This window comes from Tamandua tetradactyla, chromosome 19 (assembly GCF_023851605.1).
Source record: "Tamandua tetradactyla isolate mTamTet1 chromosome 19, mTamTet1.pri, whole genome shotgun sequence".
Classification (NCBI taxonomy): domain Eukaryota; kingdom Metazoa; phylum Chordata; class Mammalia; order Pilosa; family Myrmecophagidae; genus Tamandua; species Tamandua tetradactyla.
In genome coordinates, this window is record NC_135345.1 from 56,195,570 (window position 1) to 56,214,099 (window position 18,530).

The following is an 18,530-nucleotide window of genomic DNA, read 5'->3' on the forward strand; positions in this document are numbered from 1 at the left end:
AAAGGAAAAAGAAAAAAGAAATAAAATAAAAGAAAGGAAGGGAAGAAAAATAATTCGGCTTCTTTCCAGAAGATTAAGCTGCTGGTGAGTTGTGATGACACATTATATGACTATTATACCAAGTGGTTCTCATTCTTTTGATGTGCTATTCATAAAAATATTGGGGAGCATGTAAGGAATTATGACAATATATCAGTCGTGTAATTCAACTGTTCCTTGCAGTACAAAACTGTGAAAATGCAAGCTGTTTCCATTTTATTATAAACATAAACTGAAATTATTTAAAAATCATTTCCTCTTTATGTTGATTATTCAGCTTGAAGAAAAGAAATGTTTTCAAGTCCAATGTATTTACTTATTACATGGCCCAAGTATATGTGGTCTACAGATAAAAGTTTCAACACATAAACATGGTGGAGAGAAAATAAAGAGTGAATAAGAACACATAAAAAGGTAGATAGGCAACTACTTTTCATGTTGACCTTATGTTATCAGAGTGATAAACCACAGCTGGTAATTTAGAATACTGATTCCTTTGTCATGGAGACGTGGTTGGACTTCTGCACCCACTGTAGACACCACTATGCCGTCTTATATTATGCTGTCAAGGTATTACAAATTACCTAGAACTGAAGCTATTCCTATACTGTTAAGAGGTCTGAGTTTAAGGTCCAAGAAAAATCAATTAGAATCTAGTGAGGAACTCATTACTCTCTAGACTCTGAAAGCATGATATGAATCGGGTGAAACTAGCAACCCAAACACAGCCACTTCTTCTTCCCACTCAGATGACCAGTATATTAAAATGTTCTGAGAATTAATCATCCTTTGCCATCTATTTTAGTTCATAAACTGCCAGAATGTGATAAACCAGAAACAGAACAGCCTTTAAAAAGGGGAATTTATTAAGTTGCAAGTTTACAGTTCTACGGCCATGAAAATGTCCAAATTAAGGTACCAGCAAGAGGTTACCATCACTCAAGAAAGGCCGATGAAGTTCAGGGTTTCTCTTTCAGCTGGAGGGCACATTTCTGCTAGCTTTCTCTCCTGTTTCATGAAGCTCCCATAGGGACATTTTCCTTCTTCATCGCCAAAGATCTCTGGGCTCTGTCGGTTCTGGTGACTTTGAAGCGTCTTCCAAAATGGTTCCCTCATATAGGGCTCCAGTAACAACCCCACTTTGAATGGGAGGAGATACATCTCCGTGGAAATCATCTAATCAGAAGTTACCACCCACAACTGGGTGGGTCACATCTCCATGGAAACGATCAAAAGATACCACCCAGCAATATTGAATGAAGATTAAAGGACATGGCTTTTCTGGGATATACCACAGATTCAAATCAGCATACCACCCTTGATCAGACATGGTTGGAATGTCCCTGCCACTCTGCAAGTAAATCAATCTAAGAACTCAAGTACCCACTACTAATAACCATTACTATAATTTATTGAGGGTATACTGTGTACCAGACCAAGAGAATTTTACATCAGCCATTTCTTTAAAATGTAATTCTGGACGCTGGCTTACCTCTCTTGCCTCCTAACCCTGCTTAGCTCCATGCTCCACCCATGCTGAATCACTTGTCTTCTTCATAGCTTCCATTCTTGCCTCTGGTTCAATCTGGTTCAATAAGTGCAAACTTACTATGAGCAAGTTATTTAAAAAGTTTGAAAGCAATGTAGCATTGTGTATGGAGTTCTGGACCAGTTCTCTTGGTCTGGCACACAGTATACCCTCAATAAATTATAGTAATGCCAATTAGTAGTGGGTACTTGAGTTCTTAGATTCATTTACTTGCAGAGTGGCAGGGACATTCCAATGAATCATGTTCTTTTTCTCACATACACTTACTTTCCTCCTTCTGCATACAGTTCTCTCCTTTCTACATTTGGCTAACTCTGGTTCACCCTGCAGGCTTCGGCCTCATGACTTCAGCTTCCTTTGATAAACATCCCTGAACACAGCCTAAAGCAGTGGTTCTCAACCCTGGCCCACGTTTAAATATTACTGATCCCCAGGCTATTCTTCCAAAAATTCTGATTCTGTGGTGTGGCCAGAGCACTGGTATTTTTCTAAACCCTCCAGGGGATTCTAAACTACAGCCAAGGCTGGGAACCATTGACTTAAGCTGAGTTATTTTCCTTTGGGCTCGTGAGACCCCTCATGCTTACTACTATTTTTGCAAGCATCTTATTTTATGGTAATTGCTTGTAAACTTGGTCCTCCCCTTTTGAATGCAATTATCTCTAGTGCCCAGAACAGAGTCCAGCACATAGAGCTCAATAACCCCCTTGACTTGCCCACTTGAACCAACTCTGCCACTCTCATGACAGGCATTATCACCCCCAATTTAAAGATGAGGCAACTGAGGCTCAGAGAGGCTAAGTCATTTGTCCAAGGACACACAGCAAGTAAGCGGCAGAGCCAGGATTAGAACTCAGAATTAGAAGTCTCTCTGACTCCAGAACTCCATGCACAATGCTACATTGCTTTCAAACTTTTTAAATAACTCGCTCATAGTAAATTTGCAGTTACTGAACCAGATTGAACCACAGGCAAGAATAGAAGCTATGAATGCACTAAAAATAAGACAACTGAGTAACACACATCCAGTTCACTCAATCTCCGATGTACTTGTTAGGGTCAAATTTTGCCTGGACTTTGAATGAACAATCAGCAGCAAGCTGCTGAAGAGACCTGATCATTTTTTCTCAGGGGCACATTTATTACTCTAGGACTCCAGATCCAAAAAAGCCTGAAAAGCTTTTGATCCATCAAGTGTCTGAGCAAAGAACAACAAACAAACAAAACAACACAAAACCAGGAAGACAGAATTGTGAAATTGTAACCTCCACTGTCACTCTAGGCAACCACACCAAGACAGCTGCTATGTACTCCCAATCAACTTAAGGCAGGCGCTGCCATGCATATGTTAAAAATACAAAATGAAAAAATAAGATGCAAAATGAAGACTTCAACCTTTGTGTGACTGCCCAGTCTCTGTCACAGTATTTATTTTTTCCAAAAGACAAACACTGCTTAGACCCCTTCACTGCCTGGCTAGAAGAAAGCACCCACCATGGTGCTAAATGCAACACAATGAAAATTTTCTCCAAAAGACAGGACAATTATTGACTTCCAAGCCTGTACTAATGTCCTGAGATGAATTTTCACTGCTGAGATTTTCTCAGCATTGAGGAAAGGAGCTTGGCTGCCAAGTGCCAGGTGAAACAGGAAGGCCACCCACTTCTCAGTACTTAGCCCCACATTTTTATCATGGAAAATTTTAACCTCATACAATAGTAAATAAACACTTCTCATCCATGATTAAATCAGACAGTAAGCACAAAGTGAGTGATTCTGTCATTGAAACAGTGAGTCAGGCTGCAAAGTTTGATTTGTTCTGGTGGAATATTGTGGGAAGGGCTGCTACACAGTAAATCTTGGCACAAATGAATAAAGACGTCTGATTTATTATTCTGAGAGCTTAGAAGTTTCACAACTATCTTTCTAAGCTAACTAACCCAATCTTTTGGAACTACATAGGTAGGCCTGTACCTTTAATCACATCGCTCATTGGGAATAACTCAGAAAGTCATTGGAGTAAGGAGTGGAAATTTTAGGGTCAGGTGCCCTGGGCATGAATACCAGTTCTATTGCTTATTAGTTTGGGGACTTTGAACAACTTGTTTATCATCTTAGCTTTCTTTCCACCCAACTTGTGAATGGGAAAAAACAATAGTAGCTCATAGAGTTGTGAGAATTAACTGAGATAATGTAGATAATATGCTTTGTGTAAACCTGGCTTTAAAAAAAAAGAGTTCAATAAATGGTAACTTTTGATATTGCGATTACAGCTGTATTAATTCCTCTAATCGTTTCCCAATTGGTCCTGGCTCAGTCAATGGCTTCTTCCTTGGTAACCAACATCCCTGGATGCCTTGTGGCCACAACCATGTCATTTATGAATTTCCTGATCTAATATTCTCCAAATCTATTAAAGGCCAAATGAGTTGTATAATCAGAGCAGCTCTGAAGTCAGGATGGTGAGTTTACTCTGGGCTGAAAGTGATGTGCAAAAGCTTGCCGGAGGTGGGACTCTTAAAGTTATTTATTCAGTCTATTTATATTTAAAGTTATTTATTCAGCTTATTTATATCTTACCCCAACTGTCAATGTCTGTGGAAACATTTGAGAAAAATGTATGTAATACAAATGGTTGAAATAAATAGCTGAGGGAGTCAGCGAGGAGTACGAATATAAAGAGGAAGATAGAAAGGCCAGTCTTATTATTTCACTGAATTGTGTCCCAAACTATCCTAGGCTAGATGTGGATAAATCTGGCTAGAAGTGTCCTGTTACCAAAGCAAAGAAGGAGAAATTATATATGCAAGATATGCCTTACCATATGCCAGGTATTGTTCAAAGTATTTTGCATGTATTAACTCATTTAGTGGTCAGAGCAACTCTATTAATAATAATCGGTACTGTTATCACTGTTAACAAGGATGGGAAACTAACACTCTAAAAGGTTAAATTAGCAGCTCACAGCTCACTAGGGGAGCACTAGAATTCACACCCTGATGACCAGGTTCACAGCCCCTGCTCTTTGGCACTAAGCAACACTGTCTCCATAGACAACATGGCACAGAGAGTAGCAAACCAGCAGTTTAGAAGCAAAGCATTTCATAAAATGGAGACGCGAATCCTCATAAAGGCAAAATAGTTTGCAGAAAAAGACTGGCTTCTAGATTTTGGGAATTCCCAGGTCATTTAAATTTTAAAAAAGAGAAAGGTGGGGGTGGAGAGGTTGTGCTGCTGGCAACCTCTTTTTATGTTGTTGTTATTGCCAAGTAAGAATATTAAAACGACAACAACCAGGGATTGCCAACATCATTTCATAAAACAAGCAACAATTTAGCTCCCCCAAAATAAGGACATGATCTAAAAAATTAGAGGACATTGTTTTAATAATATGAATAAATTCAGCTTTGTGAAAAACACGCACTGTCCATCTTTCTCATTTTTCCTTTGACTGGCGAAGGGCTACTCAGAGACCAGCACGAACCAGCATTTTTAAGAGCCACCAACAACCTCCTCTGAGATATTCTCTGTGAGTCTAGAATACCGCAGACCCCCAAGCAGAGCTGAGACTCCCTCCTTCTTCTAGTAGGATCTCAGGAAGGTCTCAAAATTAGTCTATTAAAAAGTTGATGACATGACCACATTGGGAAACACAGAAGGTCTGTGAGAAGTTGCCTGAGTGGGGGTCCTCGGGAATGGGCTTGTAAGTCATGCTTTTCACACAAGATGCTCATAGCAATCACAAATAGGAACAGACCACTGCAATCACTGAGATGCACCACAGCAACATTTACCGTGAGGCTATAACTTCAGTCTTCAATGAAATGGATGACACCTTGAAAAGAATGTGATATGCATAAAGAAAATGTAAGATTCACACCACGAAAATTATTAGATTTTTTCCCAATGGAACACATGGGCAGCATTTTTCTTTTTTGCTTGATAACGAATTCCAGTTGCTTATAAATTTAGGCTAAAATCCACTGGATGCTTTCAGAGGCTGAAGCAAGCAGTCCCACTGTTCAGGGAGCTGTATTTACTATACCTACTGTTCCTATATTTCCATTAGAAGGCAATTTTCTTCCTCGGGGAAAAATAAAGGTCACTGGGTTAATGGAGCTCACCTTTCTTTTTCAGTCCATAAATAATGAATCAAATATAATATTTAAAAAGAAAACCACATCCTGCATATCATTGTATTTCTGATGCTTTTTTCATAGGACATTTGCGTATATGGCACTTACTATGACCATAATAATTGCATTCCATCGAGTTCCTATTGCATTGGCTCAGTAAAGAAGTGGGCAGTATGCATCTATCGAGTTGAAACTCATCGATTGTAAAACATTCAAGAAATTTCCTGTGACATTTTCAAATCAGTTTATAGTACATTCCACTCAGAATTTGAGGAGCATAATATAGAATGATTTATCCTAGCAAATATACAGAACTCTCATGAGCTTTATCTGATAAGTATTGACAAAGTATCCATTAAAAAAACATTGAAACAAATACAGATTCAAGTAACATTTGCCTCCAGAAAGGCGTACCAACATTACTTGTGAGTGGACAATAGACAGTGCTTATATCCACACTAATAATAATAAATATCTTTAGGCAATATTCTGATGCTGCTGGTATCCCTAATGAAAAAAAAAACAAAGACCTTTCTATCAGCCAAATGGCCAAATAGGGCTCTCAGCCCAAAAGAGCCTAATCAATGCTTTCACTTCAGTCTTCCCAAGAGATCAACTAAGCAATCGCTCCAGTACCTGGCACATCAAGATTTATAAGGCAGAGTAGGTATGCATGGCCTAAATAGCTTTAGAAAGCCATTTGTCTTGAGTGATAATAAAAAAAAACTTAGAGTAGCTCCTGTTAGATCACCATCATCCTCAAACTAAGGCTATGTGTCTCCCATGGTTATCTGCTAAATATTTTCAAAATAAAAGGGAATTATAGTATTTTTTTGAGTCTGCTGTATGTACTGTTAAACACTTGTAATTTCTACCCCCAAAAGAGTAAAAATGAAAAACTCTGCTTTTCACTTGCAGCAAGGCTTGTGTAACAAAAAGCACTTTGGATGACCAAAACACAGGATCAGATATAGCTCTTGCCACATTATGAGTATCAGTTTCATCCCAGCATACCCCTGTGAGCCATTGTTTTAACTTCAAGGTATAAACAGCCACTGTTTACCTAAACCACACAGCACTTATGTTCAGTTAACAATATATAATTTTTAATTTATTTGAAGAGCATGTTGTTTGTCACCAACATCAAGTAATGATTTATTTTTATTATAATTAATAACAGCAACAATAACATTGACTTACTGAGTGTTCTCTGTCAGGCACTGATCTAACAGCTTTACATGAATTAACTAACAATCTTGAAAACACCCTAAGGTCAGAGGTAGTTTATCTAATTAAGGCTACTGATCTATCAACAGAAAGCATTGATATCAATGTAATTTAAAGATAGACACTTAATTTTCATTAGTATTCATTCTCAATATAAATATTTTTGGCTTTGACAGTTGTGGCAGCTTCCCAAAAAATGTTTCCTTAAAATATTAGTTGTTTTTTATGAATGTCATAGATACTTACCTTTTTACCGAATACCAGAAGTTTTACATCTGTTTTTACTTAAATTGAAGTAGGACAATTGGCATTAACAGGTGGATTTCCTGAAAAATAAAAACAAATGCATCTATTCCAGAATTATTTCAACTCTGACATTACTATTATAATGGAAATTTGGGAGCCTGTGAGTATACACCACTTTAAGCAAATGAATTTTTTTTACATAAATCTTGAGATCACAGATTCAGTAAATAAGGAACTGACCTAGACTTTACTTTCATGTGATTTTTCCATACTGTAGCATTCATTTATTGTACAAAACAGACCTTAGATTTAACGTTTCTTTACAGTGGAACACATTGTGTGCTAAAACAGCAGCATGATGTGCCAACACACATAAGTCTGTGTCCTAGCCCCACTCGACACCATGTTACTAAGAAAAAGGGCTGCTTAGTTCTGAATATGGCAAGCTTGGAGGGGGAATGCTGACCTTACTTCCAGGGGGTTGGAATCTGCTGTTGGGGTGTGGGGTGAGGTAGAGTGTAGCCATATTTCAAGTTGTAATGTGCTTTTATGATTAGAAAATTAAAGAAAATAGGCAATCAAAAATCATGTGACCCAACAAATTATCTAATATATACATTAAAAATGTATATACTAAAATAAATATAAAATAAAAAATAAATTTGGTTCTACATTTTTCTAAGATTTTCCATAATCTAAACATAAGGAGCAATACAAAGAAGTGACAAAAATAGTTTTCCTTATGTATCTAGTAAAAAGAAGGAATCAGAATGTCAGTGTTCTGGTTCACTAAAGCTACCAGAATGCAATGTATCAGAAATGGAACAGCTTTTATAAAATAATTTATTATGTTACAGGTTTACAGTTCTAAGGCCAGAAAATGTCCAAACTAAGGCATCCAGGAAAAGATGCCTTGACTCAAAAAAGGCCAATGTCTGTTACATGGGAAGGCATGTGATTGGTGTCTGCTAGTCCTTGTTCCCATTTGGTTGCTTCCAGCTTCTAATGCCAGTGATTTCCTCTCTAAGCATCTGTGGGCCTTCACTTAGCTTCTCCAGGACACAACTCTGGGTTCTGGCTTGCTTAGCATCTCATGGGAAGGCAATGGCAATGTTTGCTGGATTCTGTCCATGTCTAGGTATCTGTGCTCTCTGTTTGCACTCCAAAAATCTCCAAATATCCATGTCTCTGTCAGCTCTGAAGCAATTATTCTCCATGCGTCTGTATCTGAGGTTTCTCCAGAACATTTCCTCTTTTTAAGGACTCTAGTAAACTAAGACCCACTTTGAATGGGTGGAGTCACATCTCCAGCCAGTCAAAAGGCCACATCTACAATTAAGTGTGTCACATCTCCATGACAGTAATCTAATCAAAAGATCAAACCCACAGATGAGTGTGTCATATCTCCATGGGAACAATCCAATTAATATTTCCCACCCTAAACATTAGGACTGGCCGCACAAGATTGGATCAGGATGAAAACATGGCTTTTCTGGGGTACATAACAGTTTCAAACCAGACCAGTCGGACGTGACACACCAAATGTGGGTGTGACCTTTTGATTAGATTATTTCCATGGAGATATGGCCCCTTTTTATTCAAGGTGGGTCTTAATTAGTTTGCTGGAGTCCTTTAAATGAGGAAACATTTTGAAGAAACCTCAGACACAGACATTTGGAGATGCTTGGAGTGCCGACACGAATGCTTGGAGAGCCCGTTAGAAACCAGAGCCCTGCAGACATTGCCATGTGCCTTCCCATGAGATGCAAGCCAGAACCTGGGGAGAGCTGATACAGAGAAGCTAAATGAGGACCCAAAGACACTTGGAGAGGAAGCCACTGGAATCAGAAGCAAAAGCAACACACCAGGAGCAAGGACCTCACATGCCAGTCACATGCCTTCTGTAGCTGACAGAGAAATCTTGAACACCATTCAGTCTTTCTTTGGAGACAAGGTATCTTTCTCGGATGCCTTAGCTTGGACATTTTTAAGGCCTCAGAACCATAAACTTGTAACTTAATAAATCCCCTTTATAAAGCTGGTGCATTTCTGGTATATTACATTCCTGTAGCTTTAGGAAACTAAAACAGTGGGTATCTTAAAGAGGAGAGAGTGACAGGACTTTAAAATAAAAGCTAAGAATTTCCAGTGCAAGTGATCTCCTAATTTCTTCCCTTTAACTAAAAAAGTTACTATTTAATTTGCACACAATCAAGGCAGCACAGTGAAGTGAAAAGAGTACCAAACTCAGGATCCTACTTCTGCCAATAATTGGCTATGTGAATATCGTGAGCAGTTAATTCAATTGACTGCTCTGGTTCTCCATTTACTAAGGTTTATTAGTGAAAGTGTTTGTCTAGCTTGACCTCTAAGGGTCTATCTGACACTAAACAGTCTCTGATCCAGGGTGAAATCTTGGAGGACATAATGGGCTATAAGCTCCTAAGAGTGTCTGCAAAGCACCTCCAACTCTATAACGTCCAGCTGGTCACAGGCTGGCAACACTGTAACCAATTCTTATAAAGAATTTCAGCTCACTCTGTCAAAGGATTTTTGACTGCCATGATGATGCATGATTATTTTATCAATGCGAATGCCATGGTTGATTTTTACTTAAAATTGTTAAAAATATGTCTGTTCTTTCTTCTTCTCTCTTCTCATCGAATTTGTTACCACCAAAATACGTTGAATCCATCTCCTATTTGATATCCCCACTGCTAGTGCCTTGAGCTCCCAACTGGTCCCCCTGACTCCATTTTGTCCTTCCTCTGCTAACTTAGCTCCTACACCACCACTGGGTATCTATCAAAATATCGATCTGATCCATCTCTCCTGCTTAAAAACACTCAGTGAGCTCCACTGCCTTTAGAGTGAAGTCCAGACTCCTTAGAATTATTTCTAATACCACATCTGACCTCAACTGACATTTTCAAAATCATCCCCAGCAGCAACTCCCACCTCCCAAGACCTGAACACTTGGGACTTTTGGATTAGAGGACTGCCAAATCCAGTCTGACTTTGAGTAAATTTAGAAATGAATCAAGTTTTATTACTACGCACACATGACTTTCTTAGCCTACATCTTATTCCTTTTGCATAAAATCTTCTGCAAGAGTAGAATTGGAATATTGAAAGAATGAGAAAAGTTTCCTTGAATTAATAACTGTTTTGGTGTGCTTTCTAGATTTTATGAAACCACCTTATATTTAAAAAGACATGATCTTTAATTCATTCATTTAGTTGATTTCATATAACAATCATTAATGAATCTTATGATTTATCTTGTATATTGAACTGTAGGTAAAGGTTATATGTTAACTCTATACTATTAAGGAAAAATGTGGTAAGAAAACATTTCAGTTACTGAAATTTTTAATATTTGACATCTATACTATAGCATCTGATATTAGTTATTTCAATGCAATGACATACAAAGTACATAATTATTTATTTTTTAATAAAAATTATGATAGACTGAGAAATTAAGATATTTACCCTGATGAAATCCCGTCCTTCAAACTCACTTACAATTACAGAATTGGAATTTTTGTCCAAGCTTGTATTACTTGACATGACCTTTAAGTGTCCAGCAAGAATTAAATAGCATTTAAGTGATATTTGTCCTTGTTTTATAACCATACTTTCGGCTTCATGCTTGGAGAGAAAGAATATCAAAAGTATTTCTTCTGCAAAATGGCAAATTTGAAGTCACTGGAGGCAATAAAATAAAAAATGAGATGCTGTCATCTGTAAATAATTTTACTTTTTCTTAATAAGTGATGTCATCTCCTTCTTTTGTAAACTTTGAGAGCAGGGATCTTAGCCATCTGCTATAGCATGTGCTTAGGACAGGGGCACTTGTTCCAAAGAGAAGGAGCTAATTTATTAATAGGCAAGAAAGGGGTTGCATAACCACAGAATAGAAAGTCTCCCTACAAATGCATTCCTTAGATGAACGCTGCTATTTCAGAAAATGCAAGCATTTTAAAAACTGCTACTGCTGAATTCATGATGAAAGGCAAGATTTTTGGCTTTCTGGGAGACATAAATGTGCATTGATCTGCACTCCTTTCATCAAGACTTTTTAAAAAATTACTACATTTGGGGACAACTCTATAAATCTGTCACTTCCCCTATTTTTAAGTTTAAATCTTTAATATCCAGGCACTCAAAAATGTAACTTACCAAGATGAAAATGCATAACATGATAAAGTATTTTAAATTCAGTTCTGGTGCAGCAAATATAATATTCTCCAGCAATCTAGTTCAGCTCAGGCAGACTGGGTTTAGACAAGAGCATGATGGATCTGCCCTTACTACTTTTCTCCTGCCAAGACAACCTTGAATGAGCCCATGAACCACCACAGTCTTCCCTTGGTCCCAGCTCTGTGTCTGAATATTATGCCAATAAAAGCATTTGACAGACTCCCCAAATAAGTCACCATAAACTTATGATTAATGAAATATAGGGTTAATCTAGGTAAAGGCATCTATAGATATTCTACCTACCTTTACACAAGGTTAGTGGTTATAGAAGAGATCAGCAAAATTTCTCTGTAGAGAGCCAGATAGTAAATATTTTAGGTTTTTTAGGTGTCTGCTAAAACTATCCAACTCTGTCATTGTAGTGCAAAAGTTTCCATAGACAATGCACAAATGAATAGGTGAGGCATTTTTCCAATCAGACTTCATAAAAACTGAGAACAGGCCCTATTTAGCCAGAGGATGGTTGTTTGCCCACCCCTAGTTTATGGAAGCAACCTATCCCTGTCAGTAAATGCATGGTAGAATTTAATAGGCATAAGAATCACCTGGGGCACTTGATAAAACAGCAGCATTTCTTTGCCCCTTGGAAATTCTGATGCGGTAGGTCTGGGGTGGGGGCCAGGAATCTATAGTCCTAAAATGCTCTCTTGATTATTTTTATGCATACCACACTTTGAGGAACACTGTGTTTGAGGCTATGAGCAAATATTCTCCATTTTAATTTTCTTACATGAAGTCTTTTATGTGAAGACAGGAGCAGAACATATTTTCTAAAATACTGGGAAGTCTGGGTGATTTCAGATTTGCAGTTAGTAATTATACTGCCCAGAACTTTTTCTTCCTGGAAGATTAGCAATTACAATATCTATATTCCAAATTAGATAGGTCATTGTAGGGAATGTTAATGACAAAGAAGGCAGCAACATTGTAAAATAAAGACATTCCCCAACCCTGTGCTATCAGTGAGAAAGCCTGAAATCTAGAGCTTGATCAGCTATGAATTAATTAAATTATCTTGAGGAAATCACTTAACCTCCAATTCCAACTCTTTATTTCTAGAATGGGAATAAAGCTGTACCTACATATTTCATAATGTTATAGAGAAAAAATATAAACAATATAACTTTATTTTGAATTACTCAAAAGGAAGATATTTATAAATAGCATATCAGGATGCTATTCTACTTAAGTTTGATGGTGTGGAGGAGAGTTAGAAAACTTCCAATGAAATAATCATGTAAGCTGTGCCAGTTTGAAACTATTGTGTACCCAGAAAAGACATATTCTTTAATTCAGATTTAATATTATAGGGTAGGGTCTTTTACATAGTTTGTTTTCATGGAGATGTGACACACTGAATTGTGGATGTGACCTTTTGATTAGATGGAGGTATGACTCCGCCCACTCAAGGCACTTACTTAGTTTACCAGAGTCCTTTAAAAGGGAAAACATTTTGGAGAAAGCTCAGAGCTCACATAGATACAGATATTTGGAGTCACTTGGCTTGCCAACAGAGGTGTTTGGATGGCCAGAATGAAGAAAGCTTAATCACACACATTTGGAGGAAAATACCAGAAGGACCCACAGGATCTGTGAAGCTGTTTGAAACCAGAAGCCAAAGGATCAGCAGACACCAGCCATATGCCTTCCCAGATGACAGACGCCATCAGCCTTTCTTGAGTTAAGGTATCTTTCTTTGGATGCCTTAGTTTGGTCCTTTTTATGGCCTTAGAACTGTAAACTTGTAACTTAATAAACCCTTTTATAAAAACCAACCTATTTGTGGTCTATGGCATTCTGGCAGCATTAGTAAACTAAAATATAAGTTAATAAGATGGTCTACCACAATCCGTGGATGCTGACAGAAGACATGAGACTCTTGGGGCAGAGATAAAGGACTTTATTACTTGCAGCCAAATCAGTAGCCAGTGTATCCGAATGGTTGCACCAGCTCCCCAAGCCTCAAGTTCCACATGGCAATGTGGAGACCCCAGTGCAGCCTGCACATTCAGTGGGTTGAGCTATTGGAGAGGAACCATGAGCTTAGGGAATCTGCTGTTTTTATAGAAAGCAGTGAGCAAGCCTGTTCTCGGTTCACAGGGACACTAGGCACAGTACAGGAATCTCAGTGCGTTATTTCATTTCTTAGGGTTACCAGCTGCATGAACAATCCTAAGAAGTGGCCCAGGTGAAAGAACGGTCAAAGCCTTGTGATTCTAGCACACTGAGCAAGACATATAGGAGCAGTAGAGGCTCCTAATAGACTCTAGACCAACATAAGGACATAATACAAATCAAAGTTTTAAAATAAAGTCACATTTAAAGTAAGGAACTGCATCTCTAGTTCCAATGGAAGAAAATGAATAGGGGAAATTGTAAATGCTGTTTTCACTGCTTTCATTGGAAATTGATCACAAGATCTAAATGCCAAGACTCCTGACTTTCCATTGTTTACATTAATAGACACCAATTTTTACAAACCACCACCTGAGCTCCTTAGACTTGAAAAGTTATTAAAACTTGCTAATGTAACTGCCACATCACAAAAATATCCTCAAGATAATGGTTGATTCATATGAGCCAAGAAGAAGAGTCAGCTGGACCACTGTGAAATCAGGAGATAATACCAATAAAAAGTAAATGATGGGAAAGGAAGGAGAGAGTATGTGGGGAGAAATTACACAGGGAAGAGCTAATATATGGATGACAAGCTTCATAATTGGAAAAAAAGTCTGATACTCATGAGTAAGTAGATTTAAAGCATCACAGAAAAAGCAGGAGGATTCCACATCCTGTTTTTCCTTTATATTGTGAAAGTGTGGATTGGGCCAGTCATTCTCAGCCAGATTTTGAAGTGCATCATTTGGCTGCCAGATGCCCATTATACTAATTGGGTCACCAGCCTCCTCTTATCTCATTGACACAAGGATTCCAGGGCTACCCATTTCTTCTACAGCATTAAAATTTAAGAATACCACCCATACAATAAACTATAAAATATTCACATGGACCTGGACTCTACTTTTCTATTATATTGTAACTCCAGGATGATTCTTCAGCAGCCTACTTGAGTGATGTGAAGGAATGTCGATACTAAATAGGTTTCTCATGCTAAAACATTTAATTCTATACTTCCGGATCACTTGAAGCACTCCTGAATATTTATACAGTTTGATTGGATTCTTCATTAAGAACAGTTTCTTGTTAACCCTATAGATAAAAATTCTGCAATCTAACAAAAACAGAAGCCAGTCTTTTTGCTAAGAAATAGAAAAAGATTAAAAACCTTCCCATTCAAAAATTAAAATGTCAAATAAATTTATATATATGGCTATATATATGGTATACTGAACTTTAAGAAGGGCCTATGAACATTATTAATTACTTATAGATATTTTGATTCATTCTTGTTTTTATTTTCCATTTAAAAGGGTAAAATTAATTTCTATCTTCATTGAATTAATTGGTGCTTAATGAAAGTAACTCTCCATAAAAATGTATAAATATCACCATATGTAATTTTATGTAAGTATTTTAATTTCTGAATGTGAATGTATTGAATCTTTTTCTATTTTTGGCAAAAAATAGAATTATAAACATGTAGTTTGCTTAAAAGATTTGAGCACTCTCAAATTGCAGATGTTAACTACAGATCTTTATCACACAGTTTAGATTACTTTATCGAATACATTTTGCATGTTTTTCTCCACCCTAAACAAGTAAGCGAACTGTTGTAGTAGTCAGTCAGTTTTTAAATTGTTTTGACGTTTTGCTTATAATAAGTTTTGCTCTTTATCCTATTTTCAACTCTTATTTCCATTAGGTTGGTTTGAAAAGTCATTATTCCATTACAGAGTTTAAAATGCAAGCTCCAAATTATGATACATTTCTTTTAGTCAAGATTCAATTTGTAACAATTCTTCTGTCTTTAAAGTTGTATTTGACTCTATTCACAATCTGAGACTACCTTTCTTAGGGCACTACTAAGATTGATATGGAATATTTTTGTGTCATCTTTTTTTATAAATATTTTTATTGAGAAATCTTCACACATATAGAGCTTATACATGGTGTACAATCAATGGCTCACATTATCATCACATAGTTGTGTATTCATCATGATGATCACTTATAGAAAATTTACATCACTCCAGAAAAAGAAATAAAAAGAAAAAACTCATACATCCCATACCCCTTACCCCTTCCTCTCATTGACTACCAGTATTTCAATCTACTTAATTTTTTATCCTTTTATCCCCCTTATTATTTATTTATTTTTAATCCTTTTTTTTTTAACATATCTGTCCATACCCTAGATAAAAGGAGCATCAGACAGAAAGTTTTCACAGTCACACTGGTGCATTTTAAAAGCTATATTGTTATACAATCATCTTCAAGAATCAAGGCTACTGGAATACAGCTCAACAGTTTCAGGTACTTCCCTCCAGCCAGTCCAATACAGCATAAACAAAAAAGGGATAGTTATATAATACTTAAGGATAACCTCCAGGATAACCTCTGGACTATTTGAAATCTCTCAGCCACTGACACTTTATATTTTGTCTTTCTCTCTTACCCCTTTTGGTCAAGACTTTCTCAATCCCATGATACCTGGTCCCAGGAGTTCTGTCCCATGTTACCAGAGAGATTAATCTCCTAGGGGTCATGTCCCACGTAGCGAGGGGTAAGGTAGTGAGTTCACCTGCAGAGTTGGCTTAGAGTGAGAAGCTGCATCTAAACAACAAAAGAGGTTCTCTAGGAGTGGTTCTTAAGCATAATTATAAGTAGTCTTAGCTTCTTCTTTGCAGGAATAAGTTTCATAGGGTGAACCCCAAGATCGAGGGCTCAGCCTATTGATTTGGTTATCACAAATCACTGCTTGTGAGAATATCAGGAATTCCCCAAATTTCTTCCTCCCCCAGCCCCCTAGGGGCCTTTGCAAATATGTTTTTATTCACTGCCCAAATTATTAGGCATCACACTAACCTGTACAAACCAACAAGATCTCACATCCTATTCAAGATTCCATGTACTTATGGTATTCAACTAAACTGACCATACAAGTTAAATTAGGTAATGCGCTACCCAAAATATAAATTTTACCCCAAACAACCATTTCTCCCTTTAGTCTCACACAGAAGTTGAAGCTTTAAAATATGGACCATATCATCCTTTACCCTGTATTCTTATTTACCTTACTCCTATCCAAATCAGTGTCATTCATATTTCTACTCAAAGTCTGATCACTTTTTCAACTTTTTTAACAGTTCCTATATGGGGTAATGCAGACTTTCATAGCTTCAGAGTTCTGAGTCTCAGGTGTCACATAAATACCCGAAGTTTCTGGGAATGACCAAGTAATATACAAACAGCTTAGTATCACAGAATTTAGAACTAACAGTTACAACTCCTGAAAATATGTGACTGCTGTAAGAGCTTACAATCTAGGACTCTTTACATTAGGCCCCAACCTGATGATCTATGCTTTCGACTTCAATTCACTGAATATGTACATTATAGTTAGACATGATAATATTTGTCTTTTTTCTTTCTGCCATTTCATTCAGCATACTGTCCTTAAGGTTCATTCACCTAGTTGCAAGCTTCACAACTTCATTCCTTCTTGCAGCTGCTCAGTAGTCCATTGTATGTATATACCACAGTTCTGGTTCCTTCGTTCCTTCGCTTAGTCTTTGTACCCTTAGGCCACTCCATCCATTGCGAATCAGGGACACTGCCACCATAAACACCAGTGTGTGTCACTTACTCCTGATAGATTGCAGTCTGAGGAAATTGGAGCTGTACCTCATTTGGAAAACAGTCAAATGATCTATTCTTCTTCAGACGTGACTGAATCCATAAGAGAAAAAAAGAAAGTAATAATTTAGAGAATGGCTGAAGAAAAGTGATTATGACATTCTGCTCTTAGCTTAGATCTCCCCAAAATAGGAGTAGATTTTATGTATTCTGCAACATCTAGCCATTTTTTATTTGGTGGATATTGAGAAGCAGCACATCCTATCTTTGAATTCATGAAAATTGGTATGATCGGAATAGAGAAAAATTTCTATGGAAGGGCATGAGACGTCAGATACAATGAGGAGAGAGTCCTTGCAAGACTTCAAGAACTTCAAGAAGTTCCACTTCCACAGTGGTAGGCCTTCTAGCTCCTTCAGAACTCAGCTTGCCTAGCAAAAAAAGACAGGATAAGTCAAGAACCAGGAGAATAAAATTGGATTAGTGGTAAGAAGCTCAAACATGCTTTTCTTTTTCTTCTTCAAAGTATTAAGTTTTAATATGCATTGACATTGCAGCTGCTTGCTGTCTTGTAAAGAAACTGTGAAGAATTTCAAGTTTTTGTTTTTTTATTTTTAATCAAATAATCACTGTTTACCTAGTTAAGTTATGAAAAGAAGCCTTTTGTTAATCAAGCATTCTTATAGAAAATAAATTGTTTCCACATCCTAAACATCAAATTTCAGGAGAACTAAATTATACTCAGCAATAAAATGGATTTGTATTTCTTTAGTAATGAAAATGGAATTTCTGAGTCTTTCAATACTTTAAAGTCATCCCTATAAACAACAACTGTCAGCATGCCGAAGTTCTAGTTAAAAGAGTTTTTATTGGTAGAATGCTTTGTATGTTAGTTTTTCCACATGAATTCTTGCAATAAAAAGAAATCTCTAAATCTAAAAATCTATAATGTAGAAAAAAAAGTTTTTAATAGGTAACACTGTATGCCTCAAAAGGACACATTCTCAAAATAAAGTAGTACCATTATAATATTCCTTCTAAGTGAATGCAATGAAAAAAGAAATGGGACATGCACATAAATAAAATTTATAAGCTATAAGAACATTAATTTTTTAATAGTTTGCATTTTAGGCTTTGCATATAACTGTTCCCCTGTGTTCTAACTTCAGTCACTGTTTTCACTGTGAATATGTCACCCTGCTGATTCGAGGTTCCACCACCACAACCACCCCCTTTAATGATAAGACTTTAAATGCTTTTAATTCCCATGAACATGATAAACTCCATGTTTAGTGTTTTTGTGTCTCCCC

At 37.0% G+C, this 18,530-nt stretch overlaps 1 protein-coding gene and 1 long non-coding RNA gene across 2 annotated transcripts in view; one reads left to right on the forward strand and one right to left on the reverse strand.

Annotated features, from left to right (window-relative positions):
- The window catches only part of EXOC1L (exocyst complex component 1 like), an 83,718-nt gene that overhangs the window by 9,723 nt on the left and 55,465 nt on the right, over positions 1-18,530 (forward strand). The window lies entirely within an intron of this gene.
- LOC143663631 (uncharacterized) overlaps positions 15,514-18,530 on the reverse strand; it is a 35,598-nt gene continuing 32,581 nt past the window's right edge. The window contains exon 3 of the long non-coding RNA XR_013166084.1: positions 15,514-17,313. This is a non-coding gene — a long non-coding RNA (uncharacterized LOC143663631). The remainder of the gene's footprint in view (positions 17,314-18,530) is intronic.